This window comes from Odocoileus virginianus, chromosome X, assembly GCF_023699985.2.
Source record: "Odocoileus virginianus isolate 20LAN1187 ecotype Illinois chromosome X, Ovbor_1.2, whole genome shotgun sequence".
Lineage (NCBI taxonomy): Eukaryota > Metazoa > Chordata > Mammalia > Artiodactyla > Cervidae > Odocoileus > Odocoileus virginianus.
This window is the reverse complement of record NC_069708.1, coordinates 18,096,427-18,120,833: the sequence shown is the minus strand read 5'-3', so window position 1 is coordinate 18,120,833 and position 24,407 is coordinate 18,096,427. Positions and strand designations below refer to the sequence as shown.

At 37.0% G+C, this 24,407-nt stretch overlaps 1 non-coding gene across 1 annotated transcript; it reads right to left on the bottom strand.

The window, feature by feature from the left end:
- Positions 1–10,025: 10,025 nt before the first annotated feature.
- On the bottom strand, positions 10,026–10,131 carry LOC139033231 (U6 spliceosomal RNA). Its single transcript, XR_011485853.1, has one exon. It is a non-coding gene; the product is annotated as a U6 spliceosomal RNA (small nuclear RNA).
- Positions 10,132–24,407: the final 14,276 nt, after the last annotated feature.

Sequence of the window (24,407 nt, the reverse complement as noted above, 5' to 3'; positions counted from 1 at the left end):
TGTTGTGTTTCAAAATAGCCATCTTAAAAGACCAAATAAATACTTATTCCAAAGATGCTGTCATTGATTCAGACATTTTTAGAATTACACTGTTGAAATCACTGTCTGGACTAGTATATGAAATATTCACAAGAGCCACCCAATTCCTTTGAATCCTATCTCATTCTGCATTTTCCTCTCATTGTCTCAGACTATTTTTCACTCTCCTAAGAAGAAGCAATCCTGTTACCCACGCCAAAGTCATTCACTACGGCCATTGGACTTGACTCTGATGAACTTTGTTTCCTAAATCAAAACTTTCTTCCAAGGATGAGAATGTGAGAATTTTCAACCACTGGCTATGTCCAAACTTATGAACCACAGGCACGTTCACCCTCTCTTTCCTCTCCCAACACCCTGACTCCTATATATAATATCAAATAACAAAGTACAAGGGTCCTCCAGGTAGCACTAGTGGTAAAGAACATACCTGCCAATGCAGAAGACATAAATGACGCAGATTCGATCCGTAGGTTGGGAAGATTCCCTGGAGGAGAGCATGGCAACCCACTCCAGTATTCTTGCCTGGAGAATCCCATGGACATAGGAGCCTGGCAGGCTACAGTCCATGGGATTACAAAGAGTTGGACATGACTGAAACGACTTACCACACACACGCAGCACACAGCAAAGTATAATTATAGTTATTGTAGATTGAAGGGGCTAATATATAATACCCTTCTTTCCCATGCCTGAGCTCTATACCAATGGTTATAAACAGAAGAGTGACTGATGGAGATTAAAACATTAGCTGTATTGATGTTGGAGAACCTGGTGTAGATGAGCAACAGCAGTGGGTTTGCCAATAATAATAACATTCCCTACATTTTTTTCTTTTGCACCACTAGATGATCTAGTAAGCCTATGATTAACCAGTGGTATGTCTGATCTCCTTCTGGAAGAGGTCAGTTATTCTAGTCCTATATTTGCCAAACTACTCCCACAATACCAACTTCTGCTCTTGTGGAGATATCCTTTGATGAATGAGAAAGGACATAGAAGGAGCTTCTCTGAAAACTTCCCACATAACTCAGAGCTAGCTAGATTTTCTTGAGAGGCTGTGGCCAGCTCATCACCTATATATTCTCTCTCACGTTTCTTCCACACTTCCCTTTCTTCCTCCTTACTTCCCTGGAATTGTATCCTCCTGAATAATACATTGGTATATAAGCTCTCCTCAGATTGTAGGGAACCCAGGCTATGACAAAATGTGACTTAGCAGATGTGACATTAATTGACTTTCAATAAAAGCATTTCATGATCATTCCACACTATAACCGTTCTGCCACACACACACACACACACACACAGCCGTCCTTTGGCTCTCCCTACTTTTATAATCACTACTCACAGAGCCATTTTTTCTTTAATCCAAAAAAAATTGTAATCCCATGGTTCACTACCATTATTTTTCTTTTCCTTGTCCAACATGGAGGCAATTAATCAGCAAAAGTGACATTACCAAGCTCCACCATTAAAATGGCTGCTCTTGGCAAAAATGTTCAGATGCTAAAATTATTTGCAGGGTATTGCATTAAGTATGCATTTTACATCTGGATTAAAGGTGAAAGCCAGTGTAGCAATAAGATAATGATAGAAAAAATTTTCAGAATGAAAAAAGTGAAAGGCAGAACAAAGATTTAAATAATCCATCTTTCAAAGTGGCTTTTAAGCATGAGGGCATTAGTCCAAGATCAACAAAAGGAAGTTGGTAAGATTGTAACCAACACAGAGAATAGACAGTATAGCACAAGAACTCAGTATTTAAGACCCTTTGTTTCTGCTGTGTACCTGTCTCCATGGGTGGGTAACCTCACACATCAGAGACAAAGGAGTTTCTGAAATTCTGGGGACCTTCAAACTCTGGGACAATGGTCATTACTTTCTCAGTAAAGGTGAGTTATCACCTGTCTTTTTGAGTTAGTTCTGGTCTTGAGGTAATGCCTGCTCATGTCTGCTTTCACTAAACCTGTGCAGGCTAGTCATGTTTAACTAGATTAATCTCATTTAGGTTTATCTTTCAGTGGATCAGATAGCAGAAATACAGTGGTATTTCTGTAACTTAAGGAAGCTTGATGCCCCCACATTGTCTTTTTCATATCTCCAGTAGGTGGACATTCATCTTTATGCTATTTAGCATTTTGGTTTTTAGTGGGATTTATGTCATGTTTGATTACTGCATACATCTCTGCTGACTCGTGACATTTCTCTCTCTTTCTCATTCTCTCTCTCTACTGCCTACAGACACACACACAAGATTATTTTTAACTTTCCCTTTTGAAATAATTTTAGATTTGCAGGATAGTTGCAAAAATAGCACAAAAAGTTCAGGTATATGTTTCACCCAACTTCCTCTAATGTTAATATCTTATATAAGCACAGTACAATTATCCAGACTAGGAAATTAACACTGGTACAATATGATTAACTAAGCTACAGAGCTCATTTGAATTTTACAAGTTTTTTCCCCCAAATGAACTTTTTCTGTTCTAGGATCCCATGTTGCATGTCACTGTGTCTCCTTCATCTCCTCCAATCTGACCATTCCTAGCCTTTCCTTATCTTTTGTGACATTGAAACTTTTGAAGAGTACCAGTCAGTTATTTTGCAGAACCCATAATTTGAGTTTTTTCTGGTGTTTCCTCAAGATTAGCTTGAGGTTATAAATTTTTGACAAGACCAATATAGAAGTTATGTTGTGTCCTTCTTAGTGCATCCTATTGGAGGGTACCTGATGCCAATATGTTTTATTACTATGACTCTTAGTTACTTGGTAAGGGTGGTGCCTTCCAAATTTCTCTACTGAAAATTACTATTTTTTTCCCTTTGGAAGTGATCTCCTGAGAGAGATATTTTTAGGGTATGCTAGTATCCTGTTTCTCCTCAAACTTTCACTTACTGATTTTAGTATCCATTAGTGGATCCTGCCCACAACAATGATCACTGTGGTGTTTGCCCCATGGTGATTTTTGCATTTCTCTCATTCTTTCAGCATTTTAAAATTGGAATTCTTCAGTAAGGGGGAGCTCTCCATTCTCACTCCTTTATTCATGTATTTAAATATTATTTTCAACACAGACTCATGGGTATTTATTTTATACTGTGGATTATAATTCAGTACTATCACTATTCATTTCATTTCTCAAATTGCTCCATCTTTGGCCACTGGGACCTTCTTCAGGTTGGCTCCTGTGTCCTTTTGACATACCCTTATCCTTTATTGAGTGTTTCCTTATTTTCTGGCACCACAAAATATTCCAAGCTCATCTTGCAGTTTTCTGTACCCTGTCCTGGAATCAACTACTTCTCCAAGGAGTCCTAGTTTCTTTTATTGAAGAATGGTGTTTTAGAAACCAAGATCTGGACACTAAGAATGCTTATTGCTACTGGAGTATCACTGTTTCTAGGCTCTTTCAGTAGACAGAGCAAAGAAATATATCTGTGTGTACTAACCCATATATATATACACATATCTATGTTTATTTCTATAGCTATCTAATTAATTATGTATGTATATGTAAAACAATGTGTTCTTTCTGATACCTTCAGTTTTAATATACACCACAAGTTTCATTCTAACACTTCCCTTATTTGGAATTCTGAGAGTGAGAAACCTGGCTCTCATCATCTAAAATATATTTACCTATATGTTCAACTCTAGATTTCAAAATAATTTCAGAATTGCTAACCTATATGCCTATGAAAACCAGACTTACTGGGTGCAGTTCTTTTTGTCTTTAGCCTTATAGTATCCAGTCAAAATACTTTTCTCCAAGGATACTTAGATTAAGACTTTTCTTCCTGATTTCCTTCAGTGTGGTCATGTTATTCACTTGTAATACACATCAGCTCATTTATTATTATTTGTGTTCCATTTTGGATTGCCCTCACATCTTGGTTTATTTCAGCTATTTATTGGAGAAGATAGGTGAAGCATTATTATGTTTTTAAGAGTCAAAGCTATACAAAAATTTATAATCAGAGAAGCATAGCTTCTTCCTCATCCTTACTAACCCATCTACATTTCACCTTTCTTCCTTCTCTTTTGCTGAACATTCCCTATAGGACAGAAACATCTTTAGTTTATGGTTTGAAAGTGAAAGTGTAAGTTGCTCAGTAGTATCCGACTCTTTGAGACCCCATGGACTATAGCCTGCCAGGCTCCTCTGTCCATGGAATTCTCCAGGCAAGAATACTAGAATGCATTGCCATGCCCTCTTCCAGGGGATCTTCCCAACCCATGTCTCTTAAATCTCCCACATTGTCAGGTGAGTTCTTTACCACTGACAACACCTGGGAAGCCTTAGTTTATGATTTAGCCATCTTATATTTCTTTTCCACAGAAGAACAGATATGCATGTATTTTCTTATATCCTCTTTCTTGCAAGAATTATAGATACTTTTTTGCATGTTGATATTTTCACTCTGAATCAGTTCATAGAGATCTTGGTCATCCTTTTGTTTTTCAAACAGCTGCATAGCACTCCATTATGTGAATACACCATAGTTTATTCAATATTCTGTGTATGGGCATTTAGATTATTTCCAGTATATTACAAACAATGGTGCAAGTAATAACCTTGTGTATATGTATTTTTGCATTGTTAGAGGTATAAAATTGCAGAATAGATTTCTAGTATTGGAATTGCTGAGTCAAAAATTACATGCATAAGTAGTTTTGTCAGATATAGTCAAATTTTTCCCTGGAAAAATTTATTCTAATTTGCATTCTCACCAGCAATGTATGAGAGTGACTGCTTTTCCATAGTGTTGTGAACTAAATGTGTAGCCTTACTTTTAAAGTTTTGCCTGTCTGATAGGTGAGAAATGGTATCTCAGTGTTGTTTTAATTTGCATTTCTCTAGTTGTGAGTGAGTCTGAATATTTTTGTATGTTAGAGAAAGAGAGAGAGAGACTGTTCATGACTTTTTTTTGCATTTTTCTATTGGTCATTTGGCTTTTTTTGTCCTTCAATTTAAAAAATGTTATATAAAGAACATTGAAGGCATTATGCTAAGTGAAATAAATCAGACAGAGAAAGACAAATACTGTATGATATCATTTATATGTGGAATCTAAAAAAGGTGAGCTTGTCAAAACAGGGGATATTGAGGAATTCTTTAATTTCTCTTAGCAAGTTGTCACTGTATACAGTGTTCAGTTGTTGTGATAAATTTAATTTCCAATTGTTCTTTTCTAGAACATGGAAATACAATCAAATTTTAAATATTGATCTGTCATACAACCTAGCCAACCTCACTTACCAATTTTCACACTATTTTTGGAAATGCCATGTGATTGATCAGGGAATTCCCTGGTGGTCCAGTGGTTAGGATTCTGTGCTGCCACTGCAGGGGGCCCAAGTTCAGTCCTTGGTTGGGAACTAAGATCTTGCAAGCTACATGGTGTGGCCAAACAAATATATGGTTGATCATATTACCTACAAATAGAGTTTGTATTTTTAATCTGGATAGCCCTTATTTATTGTTCTTGCTTTGTTGCACTGATAGAGTCTCCAGTACAATGTTGAATAGAAAAGCAGATATGTTGAATAGATGTCTGAATATAGAACAGACATTCTTACATTGTTTCTGAATAAAAAGGTAAACATTTAGTCTTTCACTATTATATGATGTTAGCTGTAGGTTGTTCATAGGTAATTTTTTCAGGTTGAAGATATTCCCTATTATTCCTAGTTTGCTGAGAGTTTTATCCAAAATGGCTTTTGGATTTGTCGAAAGCTTTTTCTGCATCTATCGCAATGATTATATTTTTTCCTCTAATCTGTTAATTTGACAAATTATGTGCATTGGTTTTTAAATATCAATCTAACTATGGAATACTTGCATAAAATTTACTTGGTCATGATATATCCTTCTTATACATTGTTGGATTCAATTGACTAAAATTTCATTAAGACTTTATCAATTTTGTTCAGGAAAAATATTGGTTTATGGCTTTCCTTTCTTGTAATGTCTTTATCTCATTTACTGACTTCAGAGAGTAAGTTAGGAAATATCCTCTCCTCCTTAATTTTCTATAAGAGTTTATAACTGATATTATTTCTATTTTTACTTGCATTGTTTGTGACATGAAATTTGCTGTTATCCTTATCTTTTTGCTCATTACATAGTGTGCATTTTTTTGGCAACTTTTTTTTTTCCCCTTTGGCAACTTTTAAGATATCTTTATCACTGGTTTAAAGTAATTTCACTATGATATATATGTGTGTGTGTATATATATATATATGTACTTATATGAATGTATGATATATGTTATTTCTTTGTGTGATTTCTTCATGGCTCTTGTGTTTGGGGTCTGTTAAACTTATTTTATCTCTGACTATAATACTCAATTTGGAAAAATTTTGTATATTCAAATATTTTTCCTACCTCTTCTCAGGGTTTCTAATTATACTTATATTAGGTTGTTTGAAGTTATTCCATAGCTCAATGATACTTTTAGTTCCTTTGTATTCTTTTTCTCTGTGTGCTTCATTTTGGCTAGTTTCTATTGCTATGGTTGTAGGTTCAATAATCTTTTTTATTGCCATGTATAATCTGACATTCATCTCATCCCATGTGTTTTTCACTTCAAATGTAGTTTTCATCTCTAGGACTTCTATTTAAGAATGGAACTGGAGGAATCAATCTGCCTGACTTCAGACTCTACTACAAAGCCAGAGTCATCAAGACAGTATGGTACTGGCACAAAGACAGAAATATAGATCAATGGAACAGAATAGAAAGCCCAGAGATAAATCCACGAACCTATGGTCACCTTATCTTCGACAAAGGAGGCAAGGATATACAATGGGAAAAAGATAACCTCTTTAACAAGTGGTGCTGGGAAAACTGGTCAACCACCTGTAAAAGAATGAAACTAGAACACTTTCTAACACCATACACAAAAATAAACTCAGTCTTTTTTTTTAAAGTGTTTTCTATGTTTCTACTTAAGATGGTCAATCTTTATTCAAGGCTTTTGAGCATATGAAATGCAGTTACATAATTGTCTTATGCCCTTGTCTATGAACTTCATCATCTGTTTTTTTTCTTGGTCAGTTTTGATTGATTTTTTATCATCATCAAGAGTCATGTTTTCTTGCCTCATTGCTTGCCTGATAATTTTGATTGAATGACAAACATTGTGACTTTTATCTCACTGAGTGCTGGATATTTTTGTTTTCCTATAAATATTCTTGAGTTTTGTTCTGGGATGTGTTTAAATTATGCTGAAACAGCTTAATACTTTTGAGTCTTGCTTTTAAGCTTTGTTGCACAGGACCAGAGTACCGTTTAGTCAAAAGGTAAATTTGCCATACTACTGAGGCAAGACCCTTCTGAGTACTCTATTCAGTACCTATGTGTGTATTTCTCTATTTCTGCCATAACAAATTCCCACAAGCTTAGTGACCTGAAAGAATATAAGTTTTTTATCTTAAAGTTCTGGATTTCAGAAGTTCAAAGTCAAACAAATTGGCCTATAGTCAAATGTTAGCAGATATGCTTCCTTCTGGAGGCTCTGAGGGAAGAATCTGTTTTCTTGCATTTTCCAGCTTCTTTGGGCTGCCTGATTCCTTGGCTTGAGGCCCCTTTCTCCATCTTTGAGTCAATGGCACAGCATCTTCCAATATCTCTCTCTCTCTTCCTCTCATACCTTTGCTTTCATTGTCACCTCTCCTTTTCTGATTCTGACCCTCCTGCCTCCTTCTTATAAGGACTCGTGTGATTACATTGGATCCACTCATTGGAAAAGACCCTGATGATGCTGGGAAAGACTGGAGTCAAGAGGAGAAGGGGACAGCAGAGGGTGAGATGGTTAGATAGTATCACTGACTCAGTGAACATGAGTTTGAGCAAACTCCAGGAGATCGTGAAGGACAGGGGAGCCTGGTATGCTGCAGTTCACAGCATCTCAAAGAGTCAGACATGACTTAGTGACTAAACAACAACAACCTGGATAATCCAGGATAATCTCTGCATCCCAAGACCCTTAATGTCATCACATCTGACAAGTCCTTCTAACCATGTACTCAAACATATTTGCAGATTCTGGGGATTAGGGCCTGGACATCTTTGGAGGGCCATTATTTAGCCTACCACACCATATACAAAGTTTTCTACTTTGCCTGGTGAAAAAAAGGGATGTTTTTTGTCCTGTGTGAATTTTGAGGATTCCTCCAATCCTTTAAGTGGATTCTTTCTTCAACCCTGGGTATTTTCTTCTCTGGCATGTGATGATCAATAGTCACCGAAATATTTAAGGGATCCCTCTCCAAATTTCTGGAACTCTCTCTGTGTCCAGTCTCTTCCATCTGTTACTCTGCCTTGTGAAATCCAGTGATGTTGGGCCTCCCTGGACCTCATGTTCCTTCTTCTCAACTCAGGGTGACTGCCCTGCAGCCTGGAATCTCTCTTCAAGCAGTAAGCTGTGGTAACCACAGGTTCAGTTTGTTCATTTCCCATGTCTTAGCAACCACTCTTCTTCATTGTCTCATGTCTGATATATTGAAAGCCACTGTTTCATATAGTTTTCCAATTTTTTAGTTGTTTTAGGAGTGTAAGAAAATCTGGTCCCTGTTAGTTCAATTTGACCAGAAGTGAAACTAAAGGTATCGTTTTTCAAATGCTCTTGATTATTATACCTGCTATGGTCACAGGAGTTTACAAAATAGGGGCTGATAAAACAGGAGTAACATTTCATGATTCAACATTTAATGAGAAACTTTTATAGACAAAAGCAATGAGCTAAATACTTGGAAGAATAAAAATAAGCTTCCTGGTCATGAGGAGCCAGCACATGGTAGGCAGTCTGGGGCTTTTTGGAGGCATCAGAATGGAGAGGAGAAAGAAACATATATCATAGTATGTTAGAAAATAATGTCTCTTTCAGAACAGCTCCTGGAATGGGGCCTAGGCTGGAAGCACTCTGTGCTGGCAGGTTTGATGTCAGGTTCCCTCAAACAGGAAAGTCCCTGAAGGGTAGCTGCCCCAGTAGGAAAGAACTGCCAATGCCTTTCCTTGATGAACCCCAGGACTGCTAACTTCTTTGTCTCACCAGTTCCCTAGCATGCTTGCTTTTGCCCACTGTGCAGATGATCCCTAACAAACAGCTCTGAACCTTGCAGGAGACACATAAAGGCAGGCAAATCACATTTGACAAACATTCTGCTGTTACCTGAATAGCCATTCTTAGATAAATTTTTACTAGAGCAAAGTTGATTTATAATGTTGTATTAGTTTCATGTGTACAGCAAGGTGAATCAGTCACACACACACATATATACATATAATCATATATATATATATATATATATATATATACACACACACACACACATATGTTCAGTCTTTTTAAAAAAATTTTCCCATATAGTTCATTATAGAGTATTGAGTAGAGCTTCCTGTTCTATACAGTAAGTCCTTATTAATTATCTGTTGCAGTGTATATATGTCAATCCCAATCTCCCAATTCATGCCACCCCCTTACTTACCACCCATCCCTGGTAACCATAAGTTTGTTTTTTATATCTGTGACTCTATTTCTGCTTTGTAAATAAGCTCATTTGTACCATTTTTAAAGATTCCACATATAAGGAATATCACATGGTGTCTTTGTCTGACTTACTTCACTCAGTATGACTATCTCTAACTCCATCCACGTTGCTGCAAATGCCATTATTTTGTTCTTTTTTATGGCTGAGTAATACTCTATTATATATATGTACACACCTTCTTTATCCACTCCTCTGTCAATGGCCATTTAGGTAGCTTCCATGTCCTGGCTATTGTAAATAGTGCATCAGGGAACATTGGGATGCATGTATCTTTTGAATTCTGATTTTCTCCAGATATATACCCAAGAGTTGCATTGCTGAATCATATGGTAACTATTTTTAGTTTTGTAAGGAACCATCATACTATTCTCCATAGTGGTTGTATCATTTACATTCAGTGGTACCATTTTCTAAGATGGTACATGTGAAAATATGGAATGCTTCCATACTTGCACATCATCCTTGTGCAGGGACCATGCTAATCTTCTCTGTATTGTTTCAGTTTTAATATATGTGCTGCCAAAGTGAGCACTGGATAGCCATTTTAATATACATATTGTCCAAGAAGAAACTGAGACTTCTCTTAGCTAGGTCCCCAGAGTTAGTGTAGGGATCAAAGTCTGACTGCAAGGCCCATGGTCTTTTATTTTTTGGCTCCAGAAAGTCCGCCTCTGTTTCTTTCTTTTTTTCTTTTTTTGTTCTTTTTATCTCACCATGCAGCATGGGGTATTTTAGTTCCCCCACCAGGGATCAAACCCTCCCCGCTTCCAATGGAAGTGTGGAGTCTTAAGGCTGGACCACCAGGGAAGTCCCTGCCTCAGTTTCAACAATACAAAAGTATCCATTACTTCTCACTTCCTCTATTTGCTGACTGTGTTCCTTACATCTAAAACCCCCTGACCTCTTGGTTTCTGATTAACTTCCTTATGCTGGAAAATATGAATCTCTTCTTCCCACTTGAGTGTGATTTCTGATGCCTTGCTCCCCAGTATCTATATATTTCTATACTCTCATATCTTCTTCACACCTGGTTCTTAGTCATTGTTTTGATCTGCCTCTTGTTCTGTCTGCCTTTTATGTAGTCTTTCACCCCTTTTTTCCAAATGCTAAACTTTTTATTTTGTGTTGGGGTGGCAATGGCACCCACTCCAGTACTCTGGAAAATCCCATGGACGGAGGAGCCTGGTGGGCTGCAGTCCATGGGGTCGCTAGGAGTCAGACACGACTGAGTGACTTTGCTTTCACTTTTCACTTTCATGCATTGGAGAAGGAAATGGCAACCCACTCCAGTGTTCTTGCCTGGGGAATCCCAGGGAAGGGGGAGCCTGGTGGGCTGCTGTCTATGTGGTCGCACAGGGTCAGACACGACTGAAGCGACTTAGCAGCAGCAGCAGCAGCATAGCGGATTAACAATGTTGTGGTAGTTTCAGGTGAACAGCGAAGGGATTCGGTCGTACATATATGTGTATCCACTCTCTCCGACACCATCTTCCCATCTAGGCTGGCAAATAACATTGGGCAGAGTTCCATGTATTGTACAATAGGTTTTTGTTGGTTATCCATTTTGAATATAGCAGTGTGTACATGACCTTCCCAAACTCTCTATCCCTTCTTTCTGGCAACCATAAGTTTGTTCTCTATGAGTCTGTTGCTGTTTGTAAGTAAGTTCGTTTGTATCATTTCTTTTTAGAGTCCACAAAAAAGGGATGTCATATGGTATTTCTCCTTCTCTGTCTGACTTACTTCACTCTGTGTGACACTCTCCGGGTTCATCCATTTTGCAGCAAATGGCATTATTTCTTTCTTTTTAATGGCTGAGTAACATTCCATTGTATACTGTGTCTGTGAACAAATAAATTAGTACATGAATATTCAATATTCACATGCTTACAAACATTCAGTTGTGTTTGAAAGCCAGCCAAGGGGATGCTTTGTTGAACTGGATGGAATCAGACATGGAAGAAACACATCAGGTTTAGAAGCTTAGAATAGAAAGCTGACTATCCTACAGTAGCAATGCCAGGGAATGAGTGGAGGAATCTGGAAATAAGACTACATAAAAGTTCTTTTGGATCATGTTTTTCACTCTGCTTATTTATCCCACTTTAGCTATACTAGATTTCTTACTGTTCTTCTAGCATACCAAATATGCTCCTTCCTCAGGACCTTTGCACTAACAGTTCCCTCTGCCTGGAAATATCCATACTGCTTACTTCCTCCAATTCATTATGAAATTTGCTTACAATTTACCTCCTTGAAGAGATCTTTCTTCACCAGGCACATAAAATGACAATGCTATTATTCTACTTCTAACCCTGATTTATTTTTTCTCAGAGCAATAACTATTATATTACCTGTTTGTTTATTTTCCTTTGATAAGACATCCTAATATTTTTTTCCATAATGGCACACTGGGGGAAATGAAGGAAGCCAATTGTGATTGATGTTAGTAAGACTGGAGTGGAGAAGAAACTGTAGCCATTATGGAAACCTTGATGGATGAAACACATAGGTTGCAATTCTGGCACCTGTTAACACCTGTCCCTCCACCAGAAGTAAGCCCCGTAACAGTCCTGAAAGCAGAGCCTGACAGGTAATATGTGCTAAATAGGTAAGTTATATCATGACTGTTTCTCCATATCATTAAAAAGTCATGAATATTTTAAAGACTCTTTGATCTTTTGTCATATTGGAGTATATTTCATTTAATTGATCCTCTATTATTGCACTTGTAGGTGTTTTTTGATAGTTGATTTAAAATCTGCCTTCTGGCCTTGTGAGTTAGTAGTGAATTGCTGAAGACTTAAAGGGAATCATGTGCATGTCACAATACATGCCATCTGAGTAGCACTGTCTTCCTGGGGGAAGACATCAGATTTGAGAAGGCACACACCAGTTTCACTTGGATACACAGATACACATCAAGCCCTAACGAATCCTAGTATGTATGCTCCTGGAACAATCTGAAACATCTCTGGACTTGTTTAGTGTATCATTCAAAAGGAATGAGAGTTGGTACATGTCAAATTCTCTGTGATTCTCACGTCCAACATGAACTGCATAGGAATTCCATCAGTAAGTTTTTCCCTTGATAATCACCTCTAAAACAGAAACTTGGAATAGAATCAGGAAGGGATGTGAAGGAGAATGAATGTATGAGGAATATACAAGAGATGCTGCTGGTGAAACTTGACTCCCCTCCCTCCCAGTGATAAGGGAAGCCATGCAAGCTAGTGTACTTAGTTAATGCCACAGGCATTTTTCTCATTCTTTATGGGCAGGGTGGAAATTTAGTCTCTTCTAAATTGTACCTGTGTGCTAGGTCAATTAATCAAAGTATAGGTACAGGACAAACACCCAAACATATTTTGTAAAACTCAATCCTGGCTGCACAAATGTCCTGTCTATCAGAATGTCAGTGACCTGTGTGGATTTATGTGTTTATGCACATTTTCTTATAAGAATTGTTCTAACTTGAAAATTCATGGAAACATCAGGAAAATTTTTTTTTGTCTTGTAAAAAAGAAGAGATATAGTCATAGGTTTGAGTGAAGAACTTCTGGACTCAAATCTTAATTGTGCCACTTACAAATGTGTGATCTTGGACAAGTTACTTAACCTTTCAGTATCTCAATTTTCTAAGGATAATACATATTTCACACAATATTAGGAAATGAGATAAAGACACTTGGGGCTTTAGTGGTAATACAACTTTTAACAGAATGAAGAAATAGAGATTTTCCTCTCTCCCCCTCTTTTTTAAAGTTCTCACTCTCTATTTAGAGACACATTTCTTAAAGTGTGTTTCATAGAACAAACATGAACATGTTACAAGATATGCTCAAAAAAAAGAGGGACCACTACACCCTAACTTCACTTTTAGAGATTCATTATGCCAATTGGCACCTTGAAGGCTTAGGAATTATATGGTACAGAAAATCTGTTGATTTTATTTAATTTGGTATTTCTCAGTCTTATCTGACCAGGAGATTATTTCTGATGATACCTCTTAGCAGCTTTCTGAATGATTCTGTGATGAAACACATTGTGAGAATGGATCTTCTCTTACACTGTTGGTAGGAATGCAAACTAGTACAGCCACTATGGAGAACAGTGTGGAGATTCCTTAAAAAACTGGAAATAGAACTGCCATATGACCCAGCAATCCCACTCCTGGGCATACACACCGAGGAAACCAGATCTGAAAGAGACACGTGTACCCCAATGTTCATCACAGCACTGTTTATAATAGCCAGGACATGGAAGCAACCTAGATGCCCATCAGCAGACGAATGGATAAGAAAGCTATGGTACATATACACAATGGAATATTACTCAGCCATTAAAAAGAATACATTTGAATCAGTTCTAATGAGATGGATGAAACTGGAGCCCGTTATACAGAGTGAAGTAAGCCAGAAAGATGAACACCAATACAGTATACTAACACATATATGGAATTTAAAAAGATGGTAATGATAACCCTATATGCAAGACAGAAAAAGAGACACAGATGTATAGAACAGACTTTTGGGCTCTGTTTCAGAAGGCAAGGGTGGGATGATCTGAGAGAAAAGCATTGAAACAGGTATATTATCAAGTGTGAAACAGATCACCAGCCCAGGTTGGATGCATGAGACAAGTGATCAGGGCTGGTGTACTGGGAAGACCCAGAGGGATGGGATGGGGAGGAAGGTGGAAGAGAGGATCAAGATGGGGAACACATGTAAATCCATGGCTGATTCATGTCAATGTATGGCAAAAACCACTACAATATTGTAAAGTAATTAGCCTCCAACTAACAAAAATAAATGGAAAAAATAAATAAATAAAATAAAAATATATTGAATTTCCCAAAAAAGCCACTACAATATTGTAAAGTAATTAGCCTCCAACTAAAAAAATAAATGAAAAAATAAAACAAACAAACAAAAAAAAGAAAATGGATCTTCTAAGGCACCATCAGAACAAATGATCACTGAATTTAGGGGAAATTAGGAGTGTCTGCAATGAAGCTACAATATCTCAGCTGGAAAACTGGAGGTCCTAGGTTACTTATAGACATGTGTATTTGTGTGTGTGTGTGTGTGTGTGTGTCTGTGTGTGTGTGAATGTGTGCTAAGTCAGTTCAGTCATGTCTGACTCTTTGAGACCCTCTGGACCATAACCTGTCAGGCTCCTCTGTCCATGGGATTCTCCAGGCAAGTATACTGGAGTGGGTTGTCATTTCTTTCTCCAGGGGATCTTCCCAACAGAGGGATCGAACCCACGTCTTCCAAGGCTCCTGCATTGCAGGTGGATTCTTTACTGCTGAGCCACTGGGGAAGCCCATTGATAGACATACACATCTTGTATTATAGTAATAATATGGTTTTTAAGTTTGTAATAATCCCAAAGAATTATTAATTTTTATGTATCTAATTCTTTTCTGCTTACTATCTCAATTTTTATTAGCCTCTATTATTTTATTGACTTGTACTTATCTTTTATGTTTTCTCTTCAAGCATCAACTCTTGGTTTGCTCAGTGTGGGTGTGTAAGGGTGGAGTCTCCCTTCTTCACAAAACCCCTTGGTAGGTGCAGCTTCCAATAGTTGGTGACTCATGAATGACAAGACTAGAAACACTTTAGGCATTGATTATAATGAGACTGCAGCAAGTTATTGCTTGATGAAGTTGGCTTTATTAATAGATGAGATAATCCAGTTGTTACCAAAAGTCTTACTTGTAGTTTCTTCGAAACTTCTTATAATCCTCTTATTTATTTAGAAAAATTTTCTGAATCTAATCCCATCACCATAAAACTTAGATAAATTTCTTTATCAGCACTTCATAGGTTGCCAAGAAAAATGAAGTGGATTAAATCAAACATTTTTCTCTTTTCTTTATATATACAAACATATATATTTTATTGAGGTATAGTTACAACATTGTGTGAGTTTCAGGTGTAGGGCACAGTAATTCAGTAATATATCTCTATTCTTTTTCAAATTATTTTCCTTTATAGGTTATTGTAAAATATTGAGTATAGTTCCCTGTGCTATACAGAAGGATAATATTGTTTATCTGTTTTATATACAGTAGTGTGTGTGTGTTAATCCCAAATACCTAATTTATCCCTCTCCCTCCTTTCCATTTGGTAACCATAACCGTTTGTTTTCTATGTCCATGGCTCTATTTCTGTAAAAAAATAAGTTAAATAAGGAAAATAGGATAACAAGAGTTCAAGTAAGACAAAAATAGATAGCTTCCCCTCACCCACCCCTACCAAAAAAAAAAAAAAAAACAACCCAGAAAAGGAAACTTACAAACCCTGATCTTAATTCTCATACAAATAAGAGAAAGGCAGGAAAAATAATAACAAAGACTTGTGAGCACAGAATAAGAAAAGTCAATTTGAGAAGTGCTAACAAATATTCTGTAACATAAAGGTAATTTTAAAATTATATAGGTAGATCTGAAAAGAGAAAATTATAGAGAAAAAGAAAATGTTTTTCACCCTCCCCCCAACTAACAGATGGGGAAGAGAATCTGTTCATTGCTGACGCCAAAAGACAAAGACTCCTACTGAATATTTCATTTTCACCCCTAAAATAAGATAGCTGTGTGAAGAAACTAGAATGGGCAACACATCCCCACAAAAGTAAAATGAAAAATTAAAATATTATCACCATGACATATCAGGACCTGTACAATTCCAATCTGCAATGGGACTTTTCCTGTAAAGATTTTCCTGTTTCTAGTAATAGCAAGCTAGGTTATTTGGGCCAACCTTTTCAGAAAAACAATGACAAATTATGGATAAATGCAAAAAATGAAGTTTTTTTTATAAGGCATTGAAGAGCTAACAAGATAGGAATTTCCAGGACAAACTCACAGGGAAAGCAGAAATCCAGAGAGGTAAAGGGAGCTGAGTGGCCTCCAAAGGCTTTTGTCAATCAGGAAAAATGTAAAAAAACTTAGTTTTTACAGCCAGGCTGATATGGTTACCCAAGGTGGGAAGAAGTTAAGAGAAGATGTTCCCCAGTATAAGTAGAATTCCTAAAGGGCTATACTCTGGGGTCACTGTGAAGTAGAAGTAAATTGGCCTTTGAATATAGTTTTACATTTTATATTTGACATCTTATGGATGGTCCCCCCCAAAAAGCAACATAAAAATGAAACCCTCTAGCACTGAATTTAGTTTGAAGTGATACCAAACAGATAGTATCCCTAGACATTTGGTTTAAGCAAATGTGTACTTTCTTTTGTGTATTTTTTGCACCTTTTATAACAGAGTTCAAATTTTAATAAATATATTTTCAAAGATATTTAGTGCATACAGTGCCATTCACAAAAGAAAAGAAGCACCATGCATAAGAACAAGCAGAAAGAACAGACAGCAAAAAGAGATCTACAAAGACTCTGGATGTGGAGTTATTATTTAAGACTTACAAAACAATTATGCTTTCAATGTTTAAATAAATGAAAGATAAACTGAAATATTGCAAACAGAAAACCTTATGAAGTAAAATCAGATCTGAAAAAGGACCAGTTAGAACTTGTAGAAATGAATATATGTATATAAATAAATAGACCCATATAGATATATTCATGGATGGATATATATCTATATACATGTGTGTTTGTGTGTATGTATATACACATACATATATATTTGTATATACAAACAGACATTTACATGAATACATTATGGATCAATGCATAGAAATTAAAAGACTATCCATGGATAAAAAGATAATTGGGAATTTGAAGATAAGTCAGAAAAAATTATCCAGAATGCACCACAGAGAGAATAAAGGATAGAAACTACAAAAGAGAGATTAAGAGATACAAGGGTAGAGGGAAAGGATCTAACAATAATTTATTAGAATCCTAAAAGAGCAATAGAGAGAAAATAAAGCTATAATGGTTATTAATTTTTAGAACTGATAAAATATATAAACCCAGCATTCTGGAAGTCCCTCAATTTCAAGTGAGAAATTGGATAAAGAAGATGTGGTACATACATACAATGGAATATTACTCAGTCATTAAAAAGAACAAAATAATGCCATTTGCAGCAATATGGATATACCTAGAGACTGTCATACTGAGTGAACTAAGTCAGACAAAGACAGATACTATCAGATATCACTCATATGTGGAATCTAAAAGAAAGGTTACATTTGAACTTATTTACAGAACAGAAGTAGAATCACGGATGTAGAAAACAAACTCATGGTTACCAGGGGATAAGAGTGTGGGGAGAGGTAAATTGAGAGATTGGGATTGACATATACACACTGCTGTATATAAAATAGATAATAGATAATGACCTACTATAGCATAGAGAACTCCACTCAATACTCTGTTGATCTATATGGGAAAAGAATATAAAAGAAGAGCAGATATATGTATAACTGGTTCAGTTTGTTGTATACTTGAAACTAACACAACATGGTAAATCAACTATACTCCAATGACATTTTTTTAAAAATCAAATAATACCTAAATTAGTGGGAAAATATGCCATGGTCATGGGTCAGAAGACCTATTATTGTTAAGATATCTATTCTTCCCAAATTGATCTATGGACAAGCAAATTTTCCACCAGACTTTTTGTAGATATCTAAAACTGCTTCTAAGATCTGTATTACAAGGCAAATAAGTGAAACAATTTTGAAAAAAGAAAAAAAATTGAGAGATTCGTACTACCTGATTTCAAAACATGCTATAAAGTTACAGTAATCAAGTTAGTGTGGTATTGGTGAAAATACCACACATAGATCAATGTGATAGAGTAGGGGTTCCAGAAATAGACCCAGTCTAAAATGGTCAATTGATGCAGAAGTAATTCAATGTAGAAAGGATAATCTTACCAACAAATGGTGCTAGAATAATTGAATATCATTGGCATGAAAATGAACCATATCTTATCCCTTACACTTGATATAAAAGTTAACTAAAAATGATTCCTAGATTTAATATAAATATAAAACTAATAAAACTTTTAGGTGAAATATAGGAAATTTGTGTAACCTTATATTATGGAATGAGTTCTTAGATATTAATCAAAAGCATGATTTATAAAATAAAAATTTTAAAGTTAGACTTTGTGAAAATTAAAGTTTTGCTCTTTAAAATATGATTAAGAGAATGAAAAGACAAGCTACAAACTAGAGAAAATATTTGCAAATGATATCTGGCAAAGTAATTATGAATACATAGTGAACTCACAAACAAAATTCAACAATAAGAAAGCATATAACCCCTCAAACATAAGCAAAGATTTCAACAGACACTTCTCAAAGGAACTGTGTGGAAAGAAAATGAACACATATATGATTGTCATCATTAGTTACTGAGGAAATGCAAGTGAAAACCACAGGAAGATACTACTATATACCTACTAAAAGGGCTAATATAAAAATACTGATAGTAAAATATTGAAGTAGATATGAAGCAACTGGAACTTTCATACACTGCTGATAGAAATGCAAGGTGAATTTTCTTATAAAGTTAAAATTGAACCCAGTAATCCCAATGCAAACCATTTACTAGAGGAATTAAAATTTCTGTTCCCACACTAAAACTGTACATGGATGCTTGTTGCAGCTTTATTCACAATAGCACCAAACTAGAAATAACCTAAATGTCCTTTAGCTGGTTATTGGTTGAACAAACAGTGTACATCCATAAAATGAAATCCTACTGAGCAATAAAAACAAGTTAAATGTACATACATATAATGATATGGGTTTATCTCAAATGCATTTTTCTCAGTGAAAGAAGCCAGGTTCAGAAAGTTATATATGGTATAATCTCATCTCCATGACATTCTGGAAAAGGCAAAGCTATAGGGAGGGAGAACAGGTAAGTGGTTACCAGGATTTAGGGGAGAATGAAGGTTTGACTATAAAGAGATAGGATGAGCTAATATTTTGGGGTAAAGGAGCTATTCTGTCTCCTGATTTTGATGGCTATGATACAACTCTGTGCATTTTGTCAAAACTCATAGAACTATAAAAAAGGTGTGTATTACTGTATATGCATGTGCTCTAAGTTGCTTCAGTCATGTCCAATTCTTTGTGACCCTTTAGACTGTAGCCTGCCAAGCTTCTCTGTCCATGGGATTCTCTAGATAAGAATACTGCAGTGGGTTGCCGTTTCCTCCTCCAGGGGATCTTCCCGAGCCAGGGATCAAACCCAGGTCTCCTGTGGTTCCTGTATTGCAGGAGGATTGTTTACCCCTGAGCCCCTGGAGAAGTCCATATTACTGTATATACATAACAAAATTAAGCAAAATGTAACTCCTGTAAATGCCTCATGCACCAGAAAAATAAAGTTTAATATTATCAGATACCAAGGTTATAGTGGTTGTGTAGTGCATTCTTTGGAAACCTAAATCTCCCTTACAAACAATGGTAAAAATGTGCTGCATTCTTTGTTAACTTGAACCAGGAACAAATGAATAATTTCAGAATCATTTCTCAGGTAGTTCTAAGTATGTTATAAATCATAATTTTCACAGAAAATTCAGTAGATTCTTCTACAGCATCTCTTGTATTTTATCAGGACAATCTACAGGACTTTTGATACTAAAACATTTAAAAGATGATGGCTCAGATAAGCTCTCTTAGTCAGTTTTGTATTAATAAATAAAGGTGTCACTTGAAGAAAATGCTATGGTTTGAGCTAATACATATGTAGTTTAAAATAGTTACATTACTGTCTGTTGACTTTGGGGCTTCCCTGATGGCTCAAATGGTAAAGAATCTGCCTGCAATCAGGAGACCCTGGGTTTGATCCCTGGGTTGGGAAGACCCCCTGGAGAAGGGAATGGTAACCCACTCCATTATTCTTGCCTGGGGAATTCCATGAACAGAGGAGACTGGCAGGCTACAGTCCATGGACTTGCAAAGAATTAGACATGACTGAGCGACAAACTTTCTGTTGACTTTGCATAGAGATCTGAATTTTCTTTTTAAAAATATCATGCTATCATTTAGCAGTCCTGCAACAATTTTGGAACTACAATAAAGATTGATATCCTTATGGAAACTACACAGCATGCACACACATGCATACAAATGCTAACACAGAGACACAATTTTAATAACATAGTCAGACACACATATAAACACACATAGTCACATGCACGCTCATGTAGACGCTTATAGGCACATACACAATATACATACATATAAAACACACAGGCATGCACATGTGTGCTCACACAGAGTGCAAATGCACAAACACATCTCCTCCCACTGTGCACATACTTATTTTCCCTCTCAGAAATGCAAATCATCTCTTATTATCCAGAGTATAAAAATTGTATTTAAAGGTTACTGTGTCTCCCTTAAATAAAGGGAGCTTCTGCCTCAAATCCATTTTGAAATAAGCTGGTTATAAGTGAAAAACAGATGGAGAAAAGATCAGGCATTACTTGGGATTCTCAGCTAAATTCTTTAGTAATATCCAAACATAATCCATTTGGGTTTGGGATGTTCACTCTTGGAGCTCAGCCACCATACTGAATCCAACAGCCCTACCTCCCTGCCACCCTCAGCCCTGGCTAAGCTCCCAGCTGGCAGCCAGCACTGACTTGTCATGTGTGAATGAGCCAGCTTGGAAATGGATCCTTCAGCCCTTAGTTGAGCTGCCCTAGCTGATGCCATATAGGGCAGGTACAAATGCTCCATGCCAAAGCCTGCCTAAATTTCACATTTGTGACCAAAATGGTTGGTATTGTTCTCAACCAGTAAGTGTTGGAGTGATTTGCTCTGCAGCAATAGAGAACTCGTAAATACAGAATAAAAATACATTGAAATGACTTTATCTTCTCTCTCACGACATTGTCTTCCCTCATGAGTCTATAAGGAGGAGGTAGGTTTGGAAAAGGGTGCTGTTCTTGTTGTAGTTTGGTTGGGACAATGCAGAAAGAAGAATTCCAAGTGAGGAGAGGGACAAGAGTCAAGGCTCAGAGGTAGAATGAAAGTGTTGAAGAGAAGTAGATCTGTTCCCGTTGCATTCATGAGGCATTATTTACCTTTGGTTTTGGGTGACATCAAGTGCTTTAAAAACAGAGATTTTAATGAATATAACCAAAATGGGGAGGATGGGGAGGGTGTTGGGCATGTGTGGGAAATGAAGCTATTTTATAGATTATTTTTAAGTGCATAAACATTTAAATATGACCACAAGCCAATGAAAGCTCCTTCCTGGTCTATTCTATAATTAGGTTAAACTATGAAATTGATGTTATTTCATCATTTTGACCTACAGAAAGGTCAGGGTCATATTCTTCAACCTAATAGATCATTAAATAACTTTTATGTTTGTTTACCACATCCATCCCTAGGCAGTTCTGCACTCTTTGGAAGTTTGAAGTCTAGAAATTATCAAAGATATTTTGCTATTATTGTTGATGAATGCTGTGATATGCCATATAGATCTCCCCACCTACTCTGCCCAGCCTCTGCAAATATTGCCGATAGCTTTTGACCCCCATTAGGAGACTGCCTCAGCGCTGCCTTGCCAAGGTCATGCTCCCTTTCCAGGGCAGCCTACACCTAATGACTGATTCAAAAAGAAACAGAAAGGTCTAATCTTCTCACTTCTGTACTGTTCAGTCCCTAAGTCATGTCCAACTCTTTGTGACCCCATGAACTGCAGCACACCAGGCTTCCCTGTCCTTTACTATCCTCCTGGAGTTTGCTCAAATACATGTCTGTTCAGTCAGTGATGCTATTAACCAGTTCATTCTCTGCTGCCCCTTCTCCTTTTGCCTTCTATCTTTCCCAGCATGTGAGTCTTTTCGAGTGAGTCAACTCTTTACATCAGGTGGCCAAAGTACTGGAGCTTCAGCTTCTGCATCAGTCCTTCCAGTGAATATTCAAGGTTGATTTCCTTTAGGATTGACTGGTTTGATCTCCTTGCAGTTCAAAGGATTCCCAAGCATCTTCTCCAACACCGCAGTTCAAAGTCATCAATTCTTGGGTATTCAGCCTTCTTTTTGAACCAACTCTCACATCCGTACCTGACTACTGGAAAAACTATAGCTTAGGAAATGGCAACCCACTTCAGTATTCTTGCCTGGAGAACCCCATGGACAGAGGAGCCTGGCAGGCTACAGTCCATGGGGTCACAAGAGTCGGATATGATTTACCGACTAAAGAGAAAGAGATACAGACCTTTGTTGGCCAAGTGGTGTCTCTGCTTTTTAATATACTGTCTAGGTTTGTCATAGCTTTCCTTCCAAGGAGCAAGCATCTTTTAATATCATGGCTGCAGTCACTGTCCACAGGGATTTTGGAGCCCAAGAAAACAAAATCTGTCACTGTTTCCACATTTTCCCCTTCTATTTGCCATGAATTGATGGGACCAGATGACATGATCTTCACTTTTTTGTTTTTTTTTTTCCATTTATTTTTATTAGTTGGAGGTTAATTACTTTACAACATTGCAGTGGTTTTTGTCATACATTGAAATGAATTAGCCATGGATTTACATGTATTCCCCATCCCGGTCCCCCCTCCCACCTCCCTCTCTACCCGATCCCTCTGGGTCTTCCCAGTGCACCAGGCCCGAGCACTTGTCTCATGCATCCAACCTGGGCTGGTGATCTGTTTCACCCTAGATAATATACATGTTTCGATGCTGTTCTCTTGAAACATCCCACCCTCGCCTTCTCCCAGAGTCCAGAAGTCTGTTCTATACATCTGAGTCTCTTTTTCATTTTGCATATAGGGTTATCGTTACCATCTTTCTAAATTCCATATATACGTGTTAGTATACTGTAATGGTCTTTATCTTTCTGGCTTACTTCGCTCTGTATAATGGGCTCCAGTTTCATCCATCTCATTAGAACTGATTCAAATGAATTCTTTTTAATGGCTGAGTAATATTCCATGGTGTATATGTCCCACAGCTTCCTCATCCATTCGTCTGCTGATGGGCATCTAGGTTGCTTCCATGTCCTGGCTATTATAAACAGTGCTGCGATGAACATTGGGGTGCACGTGTCTCTTTCAGATCTGGTTTCCTCGGTGTGTATGTCCAGAAGTGGGATTGCTGGGTCATATGGCAGTTCTATTTCCAGCTTTTTAGATCTTCATTTTTTTGAATGTTGAATTTGAGGCCAGTTTTTTCACTCTCCTCTTTCACCCTCATCAAGAGGCTCTTTAATCCCTCTTCACTTTCTGCCTTTAGAGAGGTGTCATCTGCATATCTGAGCTTGCTGATATTTCTGTCAGTAATCTTGATTCCAGCTTGTGATTCATCCAGCCCAGTATTTTGCATGATGTACTCTACATATAAGTTAACTAAGCAGAGTGACAATATACAGCATTGATGTACTCCTTTCCCAATTCTGAACCAGTCTGTTGTTCCATGTCCAGTACTAACTGTTGCTTCTTGACAGCATTCAGGTTTCTCAGGAGGCAGGTAAGGTAGTCTGATATTCCCATCCCTTCAAGAATTTTCCACAGTTTGTTGTGATCCACACAGTCAAAGACTTTAGCATAGTCAATGATGCAAAAGTAAATGTTTTTCTGGCATTTTCTTGTTTTCTCTATGATCAAACGAATGTTGGCATCTCACTTCAATTCATAATAAGTCCAAATAAGTAACCAAGCTTTAGAGCTCACTGTAGTGTTGACTGAGACCTCCACTGACTCTAAAACACAACTTCTCTCCCCTCCCAGTTTTGTTTGTTCACAACTCTTCCATAGACTTTGATCTCAGTGCACTCACTCCCTAATAACCTTAGTGCACTGTAAGCTCTATTTCAGAGTCTGTTTCTCAGGTACCTGACCTACCACAGT